Source organism: Neopsephotus bourkii, unplaced genomic scaffold (genome assembly GCF_033783945.1).
Source record: "Neopsephotus bourkii isolate Nb327-2 ecotype Australia unplaced genomic scaffold, CSIRO-AGI_Nbou_v1 NB_936, whole genome shotgun sequence".
Classification (NCBI taxonomy): domain Eukaryota; kingdom Metazoa; phylum Chordata; class Aves; order Psittaciformes; family Psittacidae; genus Neopsephotus; species Neopsephotus bourkii.
In genome coordinates this window covers 3,315,889-3,334,852 of record NW_026901430.1, presented here as the reverse complement: position 1 = coordinate 3,334,852, position 18,964 = coordinate 3,315,889, and the positions used below count along the sequence as shown (strand labels likewise).

Sequence of the window (18,964 nt, the reverse complement as noted above, 5' to 3'; positions counted from 1 at the left end):
CATGGGCTGACCTACTTTAATGTTGAAACACTGATTCACCTGTCAACATTTTTGAGCAAATGGAAATACTTGGTTTCAAACAGAGGGAGAATTTGCCTTCAGAAATATTTGCCTTCAAACAGAGGTGCAAAACAGAGCACATGTTCTCAGGCATGAGTAAACCTCAGTGGACCAAGATGCATTTTCACTGTATATTGTAATCTCCTAATTTCATCAAGACTACTTTTTGGATAAAGATGGTAGACTAGAGAGCTGTGATCTATAACATAAACAGCCATTACCATGTTTGGATATGTCACATTGGTGGTTAATACCTTCTGCTGGTGTTGCATGAGCCCATTTGATATACTCTGTTATAGAGGTTAAATATACATGCATTCTGAAACTTCTGTTTCTGTTCAGCAACAAAGGAACAAACCGTTCAGTTGTTGAGCTAAAGGGCACATCTTTAAGGAGTCTATAAAAGGAGACAACATGTCCAAGCATTTGTTGTGTAGGTGTTTTTATAGAGTACTCAATTTCTGTATTGAAAGAGCTCCCCAAATTTTTATTAGCCATCTGTTTATAGTAGGTGTGTACTCGGTTGGGTTTTTTTCCATTTCACTGCAATTACTACTCTGGCAGCAAGAACAAGTTGAAAGCGTGGCTTGTCTCTTGAAAGATCTGCTTTCATTACATATGGTTCTCACTGTTAAAATACAGACCACTTGCTCAAGCCACCTTAAGGAGCAAGCACTTGTCCTGCTGCTCCAGGAATAAGGCATTCAGGCACATTAACAGTAGTAGTAATAGCATCCATTATTTGCTGGCTGGAGCACCAGCTGTGGGTATTAATTTTTAAATTATCGTACTGGCTGCAGCTCCCTGTTAGTTCCATCCATTGCCACCTTGCTTTGTAGAAAATGAAATGTTCTTTGTAGGTAATTATTTATGTTCACCTTTTACTTGGGGGATATAATAATTAATGACAAATGTTTTCATGCTTTGCTGTTCAAATTGCATGCCATATGTGTTGGCCTGACCTTTGAACAAACAATGTAATTGGTCCTGCTTAAAAAAATATGGAAGAGGGTGGATTATGCATAGGTTGTTTACAGCAAAGGAAAAGTGGAGGAGAGGAACCCACTTGGTTCCTGGAAGGCAGGTTCAGATCTTGGGACAAAACTGTTATAAGAAATGCTTTGATTCTGTTTGATCACAGGATTTGGTCAAATCACAGCTGGTTTCTCACACACAAGTTAAAATTCATCTCTTGCTTTTTGTTTATTTTGTTTTGTTTTCAGTTGCTGCTGTCATCTCTTCTGGGACCTGTATTGCCCATCCATGGTGGGATGGGGGCTTCTTCCTTCTCCTTTCAGCCTCTGACTTGGTTTTTATTCTGAGTAAGGAATGAAGAGGCTGTCTTGCATGAGCTACTCTTGCAGCTGGATGATATTCAAAGGGCTATACTAATACATTGATATTGAAAAGTTATGTTCTACCCTGTCAGAAATTAAGCTTGCCCTGTGCTGTGCATAGGATCTTAGGTACAAATAGAGAGGAATATCCATGTTGCATGGAGGTAATGAGGCAGGATTGGACTCATCCACATAAGGATTGTGTTCTTTTGAGATTAAACTTTTTGGAATTCCTCTCTTCAGTTTCATCCCATCTTAATGAATGCAGATATACTCAAGGCCATGAACAAATACAAGTTTGTCCTCAATTCCTGCATGTTTATGTGCAGATTCCTTAGCTTTTTAGATATTAAAGTAAATAAGCGAAGTTGGTTCTCCTGAAAAGAATGGAAGAAGGAAACTCAACAGTAATTGTTTAAATAGTTTTCTTCTGTTTCAGACACAGATCGTTTAAGATATTCAAGAAAGATTGTGAGATTTTTCTGTGACTACCAGGTTAATTATTACCCATCTAAAATTCAGCTCAAATAATTGTCGTCTCTGTTCCTCTCCCCTCTCTCTTTCTTTTTGACTAACAGAACATTTCTATTTCTACAGCTTTCAGATACGTAGGTTGTGGTATCAAGCATGTATTCTGGATTATCTATCAGAATTAATGAGCAAGTTTACCCACAAGTGTGTCATTTTTCACTGTGTACAAAATAAGCAGGAAGGGCATATTTTAGTACCTACAGGCTACTGTAGGTATCACATTATTTTGATGTATAGCACAGCCTCCTTAATAAGATCGTTGCGGGAGTATTTTGCATGTGGTAGGTGTGTAACATGCAGATGATATTTGTAGCTGACAGCAGCCATCACACTGATTCATACATTTGTGCTGTAATTTTTCTCTGAGCAGCAGTATCTCTTGCATATCTAAATAGTATATTGTGCACATTTTCACTCGTATTCCAGCAGTACTGTGGGCTAGTTTGTTTTACCCTCTGGAACTGGTTTTCATAAAGTGGTATTGAGGAAAATGTATTACTCAGGACGGATGGTGTATTAGGGCTCAGCTTAGTTTTGGTTTAGATTTAAGGGTATATGACTTTCTCCTTAGCATATTAGAGGGCAGGACCTGAGTTTTGATGGTCAGATCAAATGCAGTGTTCCTAACATTGTGCTACTGACTGTCCAGCTCAGACAGCTGCACACATAAGCCATAGTTCAAGTAAAAGAGCTGATGTAAAGTGCTTCAATCTGTGTGGGTGATGAACTGAAAGCAACTTCTAGGACCCTTGTTTTTTTTTCACCTAACCCTTGGTGCTTTTTGAAAATCAGTCTTTTTAAGAAGTTGTAGCTCGAGAGTTTGTCATCTCTTATTATAGTTGTTGTTGTCTAAAATCTTGACCTTGAACTTGATGGACCTAGTATCACCCTTAGCTCAGACAGACTTGAATTCGAATAATATTTTCTCCACAGTTTCTTTGAGAGTTTTCAGTTTTTGCGTTGATCATCTCCCTGGTTTGCTTTCATTTCTCTTACACAAGGTGAATTGATCTGAACCATGACTTAAACCTGAACAAAAGTTAAATCAATTTCATTTTGCTTTGAAACAGAAATATTGTGGTGAGCTTTTGGTATTTATCATACAATCAGAGCAACCAAACCACAGTAATAGAGATTTGTTCTGTAGTGCAGTTACATATATCTTCTATAAGGCCCTGCAAAAATTGTTTTATTGGGTTTCCAGGGGAATTAGAAGTTGGCTCAGCAACCTCCTAACCTTCAAACTAACATGAGAAACATGGGATTTTACTCACAACAATCTCCAGTGGCTGTCACCTCCAGAAAGATCTTGAAAGTCTTCTGGGTCTGTGGTTTTCTCCCCTAAATTTCTGTTAGGATGATGTTTCCCTTCAGTCTCTTCTCTTAGGAGTTCTGTAGAGTGCCTTATATCTCAGAAACCGAGCCCTAGGTTTAATTTTTTCTTTAATAGACTACCCCACTCTCACAGATTTTTTGTGTCTAATGAAATATATAATTTAGTAGTAAAACTGATTAAGTTGAAAATAGCAGTTTTTGTAATGAGGAAGGAGCATAAGAAGGATTTGGGACTCAGATACTGATTAGATTCTAAAGGCGAAATCTAACTAATGAGATCTGCCAATTTGATAAGTGATATTTGGACGCAGTCTTAATGAAGACAAGCCCTTTTCTGAGCTAAAGGAATGCAAGGTTAATAATGTTAATAATAAGTTATTTTCAGGATTTTGTTTACCTTGGAGAGTACATTAGTTACAGTGATGTCACCTGAATATTCTCTAGGCCGGTCTTGCCTTTTCCAGCAATTAAATTATGGCTCTAGGAGGCTAAGTGATAAAACACTTATGAACTTCAGAGAGGTTAGGATTTTGCCCTGAAGCTCCATATTAATATGTGATATGTTGCTGGGCAGTGTATATAGAAAGAAGGCAATATGATGAAGAAAGGACTTTGAAAGCTGTTAAAGAAAAACCTGGAAATAAAAGTGAACTTCCTTTCCTGACATAGCACAAAAAAGTTAAACAGTCATCCTAAACTGGAGGGTATTTTCCATCTTTCTTCTTAAGTTTAGTTCTTGCATTTCTGTGTGCTTTATCGAGCATATATACGGTTGAACAGCCAGTTAGTCTGAAACTAAATTCGGTATTGGTTGGCAATTATCAAACTGCCTGGATACCAAGAGCCTAACTTACAGCTCCTGAATGTTGGCTTCACAAGGACGTGCAGGTCAGCAGCTCAGTGTCAAGACATGTTTTCTTCAAAAATTTATACGAGACTCTTCCTATTTACCTTCATTATGCACTGTAACTGAAAAGATGCTGACGTAAAAGATATTCAGGATTTTGTAAATACTCAAGATTCTCCAAGATCTCTCTGGCTTATGATCAGTGTCTGGAAGGTTTAGTAGTACCCAGCCCGGGTCATTTTGGAGGCATTTTGGGAGGTCTCCCATCTGAAATAACTGATGCACACTTTTTCATGTTTGTGGCCTATGACTGGAAGTTTTCAGAAGAGCAGGCACTAATCTATGTATCATTTTCACTTCGACTCTCTTAGTCTGTTTTGTCTGGAGGAACAGTTTGAATTGCTAGTCCTTCCTGAAGAATGCAATAGGTAATGCTAAATGGGATTTCTGTGGGTGTGTCCCCCTGTTTAATGTTTGATTTGTCAGGTTACCAGGTTACCTGACTTAAGGCTGCTGAAATTTCTACACGATTTCCTTTATACTATGATATTTGCACGGCTATTGAGTGTCCAGTCTATGACCCCGCTTTGTCCTTTAAACTAAGAGCTGCAAAAGTACATTAAAATCAAAAGAGTGAAGCCAGTTTTATCAGATAGGGACTATAGAGCAAGCCTTTCCCCTAGGATAGGACTTCATTTACTTTAATTTTGCAGTCCCACTTGTCTGGAACAAGTATCTAATTGACCCCACTGCCAGGGTGTTAGAATGACAGCTGGCTCCTGAGACATTTTCAGATCTCTAAGAAGATGTAAATAGAAGCAAGATGATGACTCAACTGCAGAGGCAAAATGAACCGTCTTTTAAATAACAGAAATGTAATATATGGCACTCTTCCTTCAAGGAGGACAGTAATCCTGCAGCAGTGTCAGCAAACATAGCTCTGTAGTCATCCTGTAATTTAGTTGCCACAGCAACCTGGTCCTTCCTTGCAGCAAAGGAAGCAAAGCATACTCCAAGAAACCTGAAGGTTTCCAGAACAACAACTCTTCAAATTCAGATTTTCCCCTTCAAAAACGTTAACCAAAAGTGCCTTACAATATATAGTGGAAAACCAAGAAAGTTAATTTAAAAATAAGACACCTTACTTAGTAAACTGAAGGTTGTAAATGGAGAATTACTAGTTTAAAGCTAGAAAGTTACAAGGGGAATTGTTTGCACTGTGGGTTTTAGTTTGCATAGTTTTCTAGACTATGAACTGAAAACGTGTGTGAATACACCTTACAGTTCCTGAGTACTCCTCCTTTGGATTACTTGTGGGCATACAGCCATTTTTTTCTATCACTGCTATGAACCTACATTTGTGCCTATAAAAAAGCATCCTTGCTAGTGCTGGCCAAATTGTCCCCTGTCTTGTTTTGAAAGACACTTGAGCTTTGGGTAAAAAAACACTTAATGTGAAAATACGTATTTCTGTGGAGAATAACTGCTTCTCATTATTTCCAAGATGTTTTCAACAATTAGGATTTCTGGGTTAATTTTTTTTATTGCTTTGTTTCAATGAAAATGTGGCTTTTCCTGGAAGAAGAACCTATAGTACCCAACAGAACTGCTTTCCGATAACTTACAGATTATTTCTTTTAAATAAAGTATTATTAAACTTAAAATAATGTTGTATTTGGCCTTTAAATGCGCATAGGGAATTTCTTTTACATCACCCAGGGTCCTGCATGTTATCAATTAATCTCCAATATGTATATATGAGTCTATTGGCTCTAAGAAAGCCTTAGTATAATAAAAATAAGTTGATAATAAATATGCCTATTTCAAAATGTGGACATTGACAAAATGAACATATTCTACACAAGTATGGGTACAACCATTAATACATTATGATACCAAGGTACAAATTATACAGGAGAAATGGTCATGGTGGTAGAAGACTAAGGAAAACCTGGAGGCAAACAGCTCTCATCTTTCTTGATTACTTCTCTAAAAATTACATTAATCTTTGCACAGGCAGTGGAGTTAAATTTGATCCTCTACTTTCGTAAACGGTGTTTTACTTCCTGACTGAGGGCAAGTGATGAAATTGAGGTGTGTAATTATATCTAAGAAAAATTCTATAATTGCACCTGTGATTGTACAGTGTCATGTTTGGTGTAAGCTACCACTTCAATCAGTGGTAGTCCATACGTGGCAAATTTATAACCTATGTTGTTATAAATTCTCTAAGTTCAAATCTTCTGGTTTTTGAGCACAACCCTTTAAACATAACACTTCTGATGGAGGATAAAAAGACAGTGTTGGCCAACTTCGTGGTGGATTTAAGCTGTGTTTGGATTGTGTTTCTTCCCATATAACCTATGATAATATTTTCTAATAGGTGTAAAATGGTTTTCTCCATGCAAGCAAAAATACATCAAATTTTATTTTAGATTACTTTTTAAATGCTCATACTAAAACTATCACTCTTTTGTTGTCTTTATGAAGTAATAATGGCCAACTCGGCAGCAATCATTTCCTTGCATTCCTCTGTTGTTCTTGAAATTCTAACTAGTCTAATTAACTGAAAGCTAACTAATGTATAGGAAAGAATCTACCACTTCTGAACAAGGTTAGATCTTGTAGTTTTTAAATCTGATTAAAAATGCAAGAATATTTTTCTAAAAGTGAGCTTTATGAGACTTGATTTGGAAAGAACTGTGGTAAAAAATGGATAAAAACTGTAAAGTACATAGAGAGCAGCTGAGGGAGAATAACCCTGGCTATGTGATTAAACAGAAATATGAAATAGATGAAGGACTGAAAGGTCAATTGTAGAGAGAAATTACTAGCTCCACTAGCAGTTTCATGTCTTATAGATTGTTGCTCAGGTTAAAATGATATATATTCTATATATGTCTAAACTGACCTCTAGAAAATTGTGTTGGAAATAGACCTGAGTGGAAAAATTGATTGGGGGGTGGTGGTTAAATGGAGGTGTTTGGAGGTTTGAAACAGAAAAAAATCAGAAATAATCACTTCAGACTTACAGAATTTGCCTAAAAAATAATTACAAAATTTGTTAACAGGAGTTAGGGTTAGGTTGCTAAAGGCAACTGTGGTGCAAGTATCTTTCAGTCTTTCTTTTAGCTTCTCCAGTGTTGACTAAAGGTCTGTCTTACAGCCTCAGCAGGGAACAGTCTTGATAAAAGACCCATCGCTTTTTTAATATGGTTTTATGAAAGAGTATCCAGGAAGAAGCAATCTCTACTGGGCATCCACCCAGATGTTATTTCTCTGAATGAAATTTAATTGCTGTTCAATGGCAAGAAGAGAACTGTCATTTGGCGAAACAAGCCAGCAATATTTTATGTTGTGCAACTGACTGAAAATCAGGGGGGGAAAGCCAGTCCATACACCTGATGTATTCCAGTTGTCACCAGTAGAGCATAGGCTACAATGTGACATCTTGGTGAAAGCTTCATAATTTTTTTTGCCTGACAAATAAGCTTATCTAAGTTAAGATCACCAATGCAGACAGTTCCACATTCCATTTACTGAGCTCATTTTCGCTATCACTCTGTATACTTTCTGGTGTAGATGAACCCATATACTGTTTTTCTCACCAAAATGGGGTGCTGAGTTGTTTTTTTCCTGATCCTTAGCTATGCTGGCTGTTTAGATGAAATAATGAATGGTTGGTCTGCTTGAAATCAGTGCCAGCTTTAAGACGGTAATTCTTTACAATGTCTTGCAGCTGTTCTCAATGTATTTTTCACAGCATGAAGAATATTCTAATGCATAGGCAAAAAAAATTTTGTATATAATGATGTAAAATTTAAAGATTTTTTTTCTATATAGAAGGGAATTGCAAAGTAGCCTGATCCACAGTTCCTAGGCTGTTAATAGCTACCTTTATTCATATTGCAAGATCTTGCAGCTTACTTAATCTCTATTGTATAAATATATTAATGCAGGAGAATCCCTTTTTCAAACAATATTTGGCCTTTAAAATTTGTATAAACTGATGTTTCTTCAGCCCAAGTCCAAATCTGTTAATTAATGGATGCAGACCATTAATGAAGTAGTAGAGAAGGGGTCTTTGATGTTGCAGCTCCACTAGTGTAAATCACATTATAATAGATTGACTGGTAAAATATGGAAAAGATGTTATTTTTATCTTGATATTTTCTTAGAGGGGAAAAAACCAATCTGCTGTGGAACATTTATCGTGTGCTTTGCTTTTACATATTGCTTCTCTATTCTTACTAAATATTTGTTATATTTAACAATTTAAAAGCAATTTTTAACATGAAAGACAATCCAGAAGTTACTGCAGAATCTGGAGGGTCACAAATGTCATTAATGCTCAGATTAAACAGTGCTGTTTAATATTGAAGTGATTGTATTAGAACAGCGACTTGCATTTACTTATAAAATGACTGCTCTGAACACATCTGTTGTGTGTTGGAGCTCTGTTGCAATTCCATCTTAGTTTTTCATCTGTCTCCTTTCCAGCAGTATAGCTCTGTCACACTCTTCAGCTGAGCCTGTGGGAGATGAAGAGAGACTTCCTCGGGCCTTCAGAAAGGGAAGAAGTTTGGAAGTAATAATTAGGTGAGTTTGAAAGAAGCAACTGCAGCAGCATTTTGTTATGAATCCCTTTGTCACAGGTATGGCGTCTGATTAAAGTCTGGGAAAAATGAAGGTAATGACTAACCAAAAAACCCCCAGTAAATTATTAAAGTAATCAATATTTTATTCCTTACAGGTTGATTTGTACTTACATTTGAACTTCCATTTTTAAAAGTTACTTCTGAATAATACTTAATATACAGATTATGTGTATGCATACAGCTGATTATGGGCAAAGAGTGTGTGCTCAAAATTTGTTCTAAGTACACTGGTTTGGTACTGTAGGGTCAATAAGTAAGTTTCTGTACATCAAATGAATAACTTCTTTCAGAACCAAAGCTAGTAACTGAAGATTCACTTTCCAGATATTTTAATACATATATTTTTATATAATATATATACTTTATATATATTATGCATATTATCTATATATATTATATATTATATAAAATATAGATTTAATTTTTTTTTTTACGTTCACCAGTGCTTTATAATTCCTTTTAACTGACTTCTTAACTACAGATGTATTAAATATTGAGATGAGCAGTGTGAAAGCAGTCAAACCGAAACTCAGATTCAGCACTTTAATTGAGCATTCACAGGAACATTGCTTACACTGTTTGGAAGTCTGCTCATGATTCGTTGCTGATAAAGTATACATATTTTGGTTTTATTCTAAATTTCAAGTACTGTTTTCCAAACAGTGAGGGTGCCATAAAAGGACTGTTTTCTGACCCAGCGTTGGTCAGTTCTACAGTTGACATTTCTTCCAGCCATTTTAGTAATGGCATGTTCACATCTAGGCATTGCCCATTGCTCCTTGGGAGAGAATTCTTTGCACATTAGATGTTCTTCTGTTTGTCCATCCCTGCAGTCTGTTTTGGACTGGGACAACCCTCTCTTATGAGAATCACAGTATGTGCTTGGTGAATGGGCTGTTGTTTGTATTTTACCAGAAAAACAAACATACCAAAACCATATGAGTTACTTTCCCTGGAAGGTTCCTCAGTGCTGCAAAATGCAGGTGGGTATCTCTGCAAATTGACTTGATGCTGCAGGGAAATTCTTAGACTGTTTTCCAGTTCCTAGGGTTTATTCTTGGGTAACAGGAATATTTGGTGTCCTCATCATACCCAGCTTGTGCAAAACAGATTGTGACAGTGTTTGAGTTTTATTTAATTTTGGAACACATGATCTTACTGGGGAGGAAAAGAACAAAAAAAAAAAACAACCCCACCATAGTGAAATAAACGAAGAAATGAAGCGCTGCAGAAAAGTGTTTTTTCACACCTAGATTTATCTTCTAAAAGTAAAAGAGTTTGCTTCAGGGGAGAATTGAGTACAACTGTAATTCCTGTCATTTCTGTAACTTCTTCAAGAGTTGGTATATGGATGGAATAACAGACCTCAAATTACAGGGGGTGCTTCATTCATTAAAACCCATTAACTTATGGTAAAATTGCAGACAATTATGCTCCATGTTGACTTCATTTTTCTTCTCTGCACAGTTTATCTTTCCCTCTTTAGCTTCATTTTCTACACTCTGTTTGCTGCAAGGGTGGATTTCTGAGGAATAGAGTGAAAGAAACTGAAGGGCCTTTTGTTCACTGGCTAATTGTTAGTGCCTGAAGATACGTATAACTTTGCATAGTTTATGGGAAGTTATGGCTGCCTTGTTATGCTACTTCATATTTAAATCAAAGCTGTGCTATACCTATGGTTTGTATTAGCTGTTGCTATTTCATGTTTCAAGTGTGTATTAATGCAGTTAGATGCATGAGCAGAATACACCCGTCCAACAAGAGGAGCATGTCAACATAAAGAAAAATACATTCTCATTTCTTCAGAACCAATTCTAGATAATGCTACTTGGATAACTACTTCACTTAATTTTTTGTGTCCTCTTCATAATTAATGGTGGCAAATATTAGCTACTTCTTATTCCTTTTTTCCCTGTATTCCTTCCCCTCACTTAACACAAAGATGGCTTTTCAATGTGAAATTAACTTCCTTAGCCTTGTTGCCCAAGGTATCACAAACAGTGGAGGTTCTGAGAAAAAGATGAATCTTACATTGCTGATGGAGGTGGTTTGTCCCATCTTCTGGCAACATCTGATGTCACAGATGTATTGGGAAGTTAATGACTCCCCTAGTAAAATGGTCCATGGTAGCAGAAGGACAGAGAAGTGTGTATGCACATCAGTTTTGGAGAACTGAATTTTCCCAAGGTGTGCAAGAGTAAAACCATTCCTTTGGTGCTGACTGGAGCTGCTGACTACATAGCATACAAACTTTATGCTGCTGTCTTGGCAAGCACCAGTTTTACTGGTGTATTTTCCATCCTCCTTTCCTTGCTAAACTTTCACGTCTTGTCCAGTAACATGGTAATGTGGTCAGCTCTGTCAGTCAAAGACTGATTTTATCTAGAGAAAAGATTGCATGTATGTATAGAATATGTGTTAACAGGAAAGTGAAGTGCTGAAGCGGAATAAAGACCTTCCCAGTGTGTTGTGAAGCTCAAGGGGAAGCAGAAATATAGGACCTGGAACACAGCCTGATAGAAAAGGAGGTGAGACTTCAAATAACAGAAGATGGCATTGAACACTGAGGAGATAAACATGAGAGCTACTGTAATCGTAAGGCCAGAATGGAAAAACATAAAATTGGGATGATTCAATGGAGATGTGTATATATTGTGGTAAATTTATCAAGCAATATTTTTATGTGTAACACTGTTTAAGTAGTGTGTTGATCCTTTGCAGTAAAACCAGTAGGTGTAAAGCAGCTGGACTCTGCTCTATAAAACTCTACATATATTGAGTATCCCAGGCTGAAGTATACTGTCCCATTAGCTTCCACATAAATGGTACCCAGACTTTTATTTTATGAGCATATTAGAAATACTACAGACAAGAGGGATCAATCACAGTGTTGTTTTGCTGTGATCAATAGAAGACCTCTGTGACAATAAGCTGGGAAATGGTTTTCCAGAACAGCTTACATGTCTAAAGAATAAAATACATCCCTACCTGTGGCAGTGCTACTAACAGAGGATTTAATTCAACCCTATTTTCTCTGTAGAGAGCAGGATGTTGCAGTCCTCTGAACTGATCCTCAGTGTTGTTTACTTCCTCATTAGAGTCCTGTGAGCAAGCTGCACTTTGATATAATGCACACAATAAGCAGTTATAAATTCCTTTGATAGGCACTGTCTCTAGTTTCTTTAGTGAACAGCATTATTGAGATCCCAATTCTGACTAAGCCCGTTGGCTGTAGCTCTTCTGTCTGTTATTATAAGCAATGAATGCTAAAGTAACAATGTTATAGAAGAATCAGAAGCATTCTCAAATGGGCAAATAGATAATTCTATTAATACTTTTAAGAGATGTCAAATCAGCCATTCAAGTCTTGCCTTGGGGTTTACATTAGACCTAATGGCTATGTTTCAAGGTGAACATACACAAACTGTATATCTTTATGTAAGAATATACATATACATATTTTAATCTTAGGAAAAAAACCCCAACTATCAGATTTGCAAAATGTCAGCTTACACTTCAGGCCAGTCTATGGAACATTTAGTTTATCAACAGATGCAATTTTAACAGTAGGGTTATACAGTAGTATTCAAAAGGCTGGAAAATTCAAGAAATTACAGAATAATAACTATGATTATGATTATAACAGCAGGGAATTTAAAAAAGTTTCTACTTGTCTGAGAAACAGCTGCACCTGGAGCCTTACTCACCAAATAAAACTTTTTCTCTTTATTTTCAATCAGTTTTCAATTTTCTGCAGCATTGTGTATTTTTAATTAACTCTGAATTGTGATTATTTTCCCTGGAGTTCAAGCAGTAAAGGTTAAATACAGTTGTAGTGATGATTTTGCTCTCTCAAGAGGTGTTTCTAACAAAAATAAACCTTTTTCCTACTTAAAAAGAGAATGAATATTGAAAATAGAAAACCACACGCATACACACAAAAGGCTGTTATTTACCTAGGAAACAGTTGTCTTAAGCTGAAAGTCCTTCATGTTCTTCCACGTTTTCAGTGGGTGCTTTACTCATTAGGAAGAAAACAAGTACAGAAAAACAAGCTTTTGAAACAAAATTTCATTCCAAGCCTCTTTCAAATCCAATCCCAATTTAATTCTACTTATTTCTTCAGTAGGAAAATGTCCCTAACCAAACACCTGAATTACGAAACAAAACCTCTCGCATTGTCTCTCACTTTGTGAGTTTTGACTTTCAATGGGTTTGTTTCTTTAGCAGAATTATACTTTAGAAAAAGTTATATTTTGTCCAGAACAAGTTCACTAATTTGAGGTACACAGACAAGGTTTATTTAATTAAGATATACCAACCTGTGCAGGACAGAGTAGGGCATTATTTTTCCTGGCAAATTGTGAATGCCGGACTTTATGTTTTAAATCAGTTACCAGCTCTTTGGAATCATGTCTCCCTGAAGTTGAGCAGAATATGTTCTGACATTGCTCACCTTTTCTCTGATTTATTTACAGATCTCTGAAGAAAAACAGTGAATGTCTTGTACAGGTGGAATTTCTGGTAATTTGGGGGAAATGAATTTTGGCCAAGCGAATGTCTCATTTCACATCCTTGAATGTCTATCTCAGTTTCTCAGTATTTGGGAAAAGGCTCTTAAGACCTGCTTTTTTTTTTTTTTTCCTGCCTTCCTGGAAGTGGAGGATTATCTATTAATGATGATTTCACCTGTTTCTGAAACATCAAGAGATTTTTCTCTCCATTTATGTTCATGCTTCATGCTAAGACTTGAAGGGACGGTAGTTACTTAGTTAAGTGAACTTTGGTTAGTTTACTGGATCTCCAGCCTAGGTAAAGTTCTTCATTGATTTGGCAGACAAAAATGTTAGTAAGTACAGTAATAATCACTAAAACATGTATTTATCAACCATCTTTTATTATGCAAGTGGTTGAAATACCTCCGTCTTCCTAACAAGAAAATAATTCAGATGGTGAGTGGTCAATAATGATCAGCAACCATTGTATATGAAAATCTGGACTGGCATATCTAAAGATCTTAAATATCTCCACTGGGGTTATTTCTGTATGTCGTAATATGCAATGCCATGGGCAATTCACTTTAGATATGTTTAGCTTATAAAACTGGATTGGGATCCAAACCTTTTACATTATTTGTACAACACAAGCTGTGATAAAACCCCTCTATATAGCCCCCACTCTTGGCTGTACTTATATTTGATGTTGCCATTTCCTGTTGTGTCAAGGTGTAGCTAATAATGCATTTGACCTCCCTGACCAGCATATTTTCTTGTATAATATGCTCCTCCCTTTTAAACCAGATTATGCCCCCCCTTTTAAACCAGATTAAACCAGAAGATGGGGAACTCATGCTTAGTTTACAAGCAATACTTTTTTCATACTATACAATCACTTAAATGATTTAATCTATACATTTATAAAATTCAATTCTAGTAGAGAAAGTTACTTTAACTGTGTTCTGTAATAATCTGTAATAATACTGTCACTAAGCTGCTGATCTAGCAGTCTTTTTTTCAAGCAATGAGTGGGGTAGGACTTTAGGATAAAGTTAACAGAGTTGGTAACTTGTACTAAATAAGCTACATGACTTTATTTCATATATGGAGTGGAATATGTTATAGGTAACAGTATGACAAGTGAGTGCCTTGTGATTTCATACAACATATGTAGGCACAGGTAAGAGATACTGCTTCTTTAACACTATTTTATTACGACAGTTTAATTTGCTACTGAGTATGAATAACTTTGCTGTGAAACAATTTATCACCAATAATGCAGATGTTGGATGGTCTCTCAAATCAGCTTAAATTGATTAAACTTAAATCCAACAGATTTTTACTTTCATTAGTTAAAGGACTCATTAATAATGTACTCTTTTTCAGTAAGTGCCATGTGCCTTACTTTGAAAAGTAAAACAGTTCACAGTCAAAATGAGCGAGTCTTAATTGCTAATTTGAATAGGAAAATTTTGAGAAGACACTACTTCTGTCAATTATCTTTGTGTCACGAAGAGCAGATGATCATGAAGTGATTCTAAATCTTTCGTTTTCTCAAAAAATAAAGTCACCCCCCACACACACTCCAATTTCAAGTCCAAAGGTGGAAACAAAGCCCCAACACACCAATAACTTGTATTTCATATACATTATGGCTCTATCATATAATTACTTCGAGAATTTTGGCCCTACTTGTCCTTAAGGAGCATCATGAAGGTTAATTTTTTTAAACAAATAACTTAAATACCACAGTGATGAATGCTGTAGAAAAATCTATGACAAAATTATGTCTTCAGCTCACAATGTGAACTTTGTACAGTAAACATCAGAGTGCACAAGAAAATTCTGAGTATCTACTCATTAACCTGCTCATGTCTGTGTTTGTTAAACCACAAAGCTTCATCCATAAATAAATGAAAGCTTCATCCATAAATAAGTGAGGGCAAGGTTAATGCCAGTGAAGGAACTCTAATTCTGTCCCTTCTAATCTTTTACCTGCAGTCTCAGATACCAGGGGAAAATGCAAATTAATGTCAATGAAGGCAGCATAACAACAGAAAGGTAGTGTACACTTCTGAATCAATTGTCATGCAGATTTGCATGTCAAATTGAAACTCCTGTCAGCAATGCAATGAATTCTTCTTACTCTGTGAAATTCTGCTTTCAGACAGTTTGGAATCCCTCTCTAATATTACATATGTTAATATGAGAGCTGTATACTATAGCTTCCCTATCTATGTACCCCCTAAACAGTTATCTCAGTGCCATTTATATTTCTAACCTGTTGATCGTCTGAATGCATGATGGTTTCGGCTGCATTTTGAGTTTTGTACAAAAAGAGATTCTCAGGAGGAGGAATGTTAACAGGCTTAGCTGGAGCTCCTTCAAGCGGCTGTTCACTTTGATCTTTAAAGTGAATCATCACAACTTGGAGATGATCAGTGGCCACGGCTTAGAGAGCTTCTACTGATCTATGCACAGTCTGCATGCTAATGGCCCTACATGTCAGGATTACCTGATAGTTTCCTTTCACACTGTTCACAAAGTTAAGGAGATGCTGTAGCATCTGAATTATACTTGTTTGCGTCTCCTAAAGTTAGCTTTTTGCCATTGCCTTGCACATACTGGTCTTACATTAGAATTTCATTGCCTTTTATCCTACTGTTGCCACAGGCTTGCTGTATTGGGTTGTGCACTGGGTAGCCAAAGGCATTTGGGTGTTAAATACTTTAAATTCAGCTCATTTCTCATTATAGATCCCATTACTTTTACGTTGTCCCTGACATAAATTTGATGCAAAATTTGTGATGTTTTTGTTCGGGACACTTGGTATACTAGGTGTTGATTACGCTGTTGTAAATTCAGTGGAGCTGTTAGAAATGTTACTACAAGCAATAGAAAAGCTATTGCCTGGAGCCTAAAATCAAGGATCTGAATGTTTGATGATATGCTGAACGGAGTAAGTTATAATTCATAGACAACAGGGAGATTTTTCCTCTTCTGAACTATATGGACTTTCCTTGACGCTTAAATAAAAATACCATAAAGCCAAAGAGGAAGACTGTTAGCAGCCCCTTTAAGCAAACCATGGCATTTAAATGCCATGTCTAATTTTTCGGAGGGTATGGATATTGTTTTTCTTTTTTTTAAATCTTGCAGTAGGAGGTGAGGAGACATAACTCAATATTTACTGGGGTACTCATTGCTCAAAAAGTTCAAGTTCAGATGTTGTTTTTGGTTTCACTGATCAGCATACAGATGCACAACCAAAATTTTCCTGTACTTCTGGTTATCATAGCAGTAAAATTTTTCAGTAAAGAGAACAGGCTGTATAAGATTATAATTTCTCATAAATTATTAATAAAACCCCCTGAATTATTGTTAGCATGATAGAGAGCTAAGATGCAACTTTCTTTTTTTTTTTTTCTCTATTTTTTTAACATGTTTCAGACTTTTATGACACATTTCTTGCAGTTCAGACTAGTTGTAAGTCTGAAGGATAAATCATTTTGAGTGGAAGAAAAAAATATTTTATTACAATGTATGGAATAAAATCTCTATTCTAATTCTCACTGAAGTTTTCCTGTATGTTTTTGGAGACTGCTTTGCCCAATGTACAGAACACTGAACCAGCATATGAGGTTGATTTTATATACAGCTTGCTCTGCCATTTATTATTTTCATCTGCAGAACAGATAATTAATCTTTCTTTATATACTAAACCTCTTGATTACTGTGAAATTCTATGTGTATTATTATTTGTTTCTCATTTTAAATTTTTTTTGCCACCAGAATGGAAATTTATCCTATAAATCAAACATATTTGTTTCTTCTGTGCAAGTTATTTGGTTACCTTTGACAATTTTTGTCAGCCTTCTTCTTAAATTCTACTGTCATTCCTCAGATGAAAGGACCAGAATTCCACTTAACTGTCATGATGTCGGATGTGAGCCCAACACTGACTTTACTCAGTAGCATTACATTTTCTGAGATTTTCCTCTGCATAATAATAAGAATTTCTAAACTATCAAACAAGTATGATCATAAGGATGTTATTTTAAGCCAAGATTTCTTTTGGTTTTGGTAGCAGCTGATTCAGAATCAATCACTGGGTGGATAAAATAAGAACTGTTTTTTGCGAAGTCCATTACTTTATATTTGTCTAGTTTGAATGTCATTTGCTGTTTGATCTTCAATCACTCAGTGTCATGGAGTCTTTCTGCAAGTCTTTTTTTGCAGTCAACTTTTGTTTTTCTTCCCCTGAAAAACTTATTATCAGTAGCAAACTTAATCCCTCCACTTTCTTTTCCTGATCATTCCTGAATGTATTGAGCAGCTGAGGCCCAGGCAAAGATCCCTGTGGGATTCCACTGGTGCAGTCTCTTCACTGAGAAAATTGACCACTTATTGCAGCTCTTTGTTCCCATTCTTTTAGTTAGTTATCCCTGTGAGGACCTTCCCTCTTATCTTATGTCAGCTTAATTTAAGACCCTTTGGTTAGCTGGACCTAGTTGAATACTTCAGGGAAATGGAAGCTGTCTGTGTTAGCCACCTTTTCTCTGTTCTCACTCAGCTTATTTTCAGTGTTTTTTGTCAGAAAATTCTAGTGGATTGAGGACTAATACTGTTAAAAAAAAAAAAAAAGAATAGAAAAAGAAGTCATGTTGATTCTGTTTTGAAGTGCAGTACTGCCTGATACAGGGGTCAGACCAACCAGTCCATTTAAGTGCAAATTTGCTTACTTTGGCTTGAATAAGGTTATTTGTGATGTTTTGATTTAAGAAATGTGCTATCTGTGTTTGGTATTTTTTCCTTTAAATACCTTTCAATGATAGACTATATATAGGAATTGCTTAGAATAATGAGAAATGGTATTCAAGTGTCTTTTCTGAATTTAACCACGTTTGATTCTGTGTCATCAGTTCAAGTCTCAGTATCTAGTAGAATGATGACAGTTTACTCTGGAAGCGCAGCAGTATGTGCATTCTATGATCCTGTGATTCTGGGTCTTAGGACATAACCTCAAACTGTTTGTAGCCATATTCTGAAGGAAATTTTGACCCATACTATTTGCAGTACAGATCAAATCCTAATACTTTAAATATAGGGGGATTAAGAATGATGTGACATTTAATAAATAGCAGTTCAACCACATAAATATGCCACTTCAGTGTACTAAGAAAAATGTTCTTAGAATCATTTAAAAATGTTTTGAAGACAAATTTGCAGTTTGTAAAGCAATACAGTTTGTCACTAATTTTTCTGGTAACTTGTGAAGTAGTAAAAGTTGCTGGACTTTGCTTTCTGGTGTTGGAAATATGTCACAAGAAAATCCTGTCTTCTGAACTCTATGTATGTGATTATGCCTTGCAGTAACATGGTAACTTACGGATAAGGCACCTAACAGACATAAAGATCCTTCTCATGTTAGTTTTTTTAAGGATAATTAAAACAGAAAATGCATTTGCTGTACCTTACAGGGAATAATCTGTATTGGTAATTTGATAATACTTAATTAGAAGGAAATACAGTAATGTCTGGCTGTCCTAGGTTTGTGTAGATCTTAGTAAAAGAGATAACACAGGTGAGTCTTACTGCAATCTGAAATGAGAATGTTTTGAGCCTACGTGGAATTTACAGTATTGCTCAAGGCTTTTTCTGTCTTCTTTTAACACTGGTTTACTGAATCAAATCAAATGC

General features: G+C 36.0%; 1 long non-coding RNA gene across 1 annotated transcript in view; it reads left to right on the top strand.

The window, feature by feature from the left end:
* The window catches only part of LOC133214824 (uncharacterized), a 356,264-nt gene that overhangs the window by 135,818 nt on the left and 201,482 nt on the right, over positions 1-18,964 (top strand). The window contains exon 2 of the long non-coding RNA XR_009726239.1: positions 8,611-8,765. This is a non-coding gene — a long non-coding RNA (uncharacterized LOC133214824). The remainder of the gene's footprint in view (positions 1-8,610; positions 8,766-18,964) is intronic.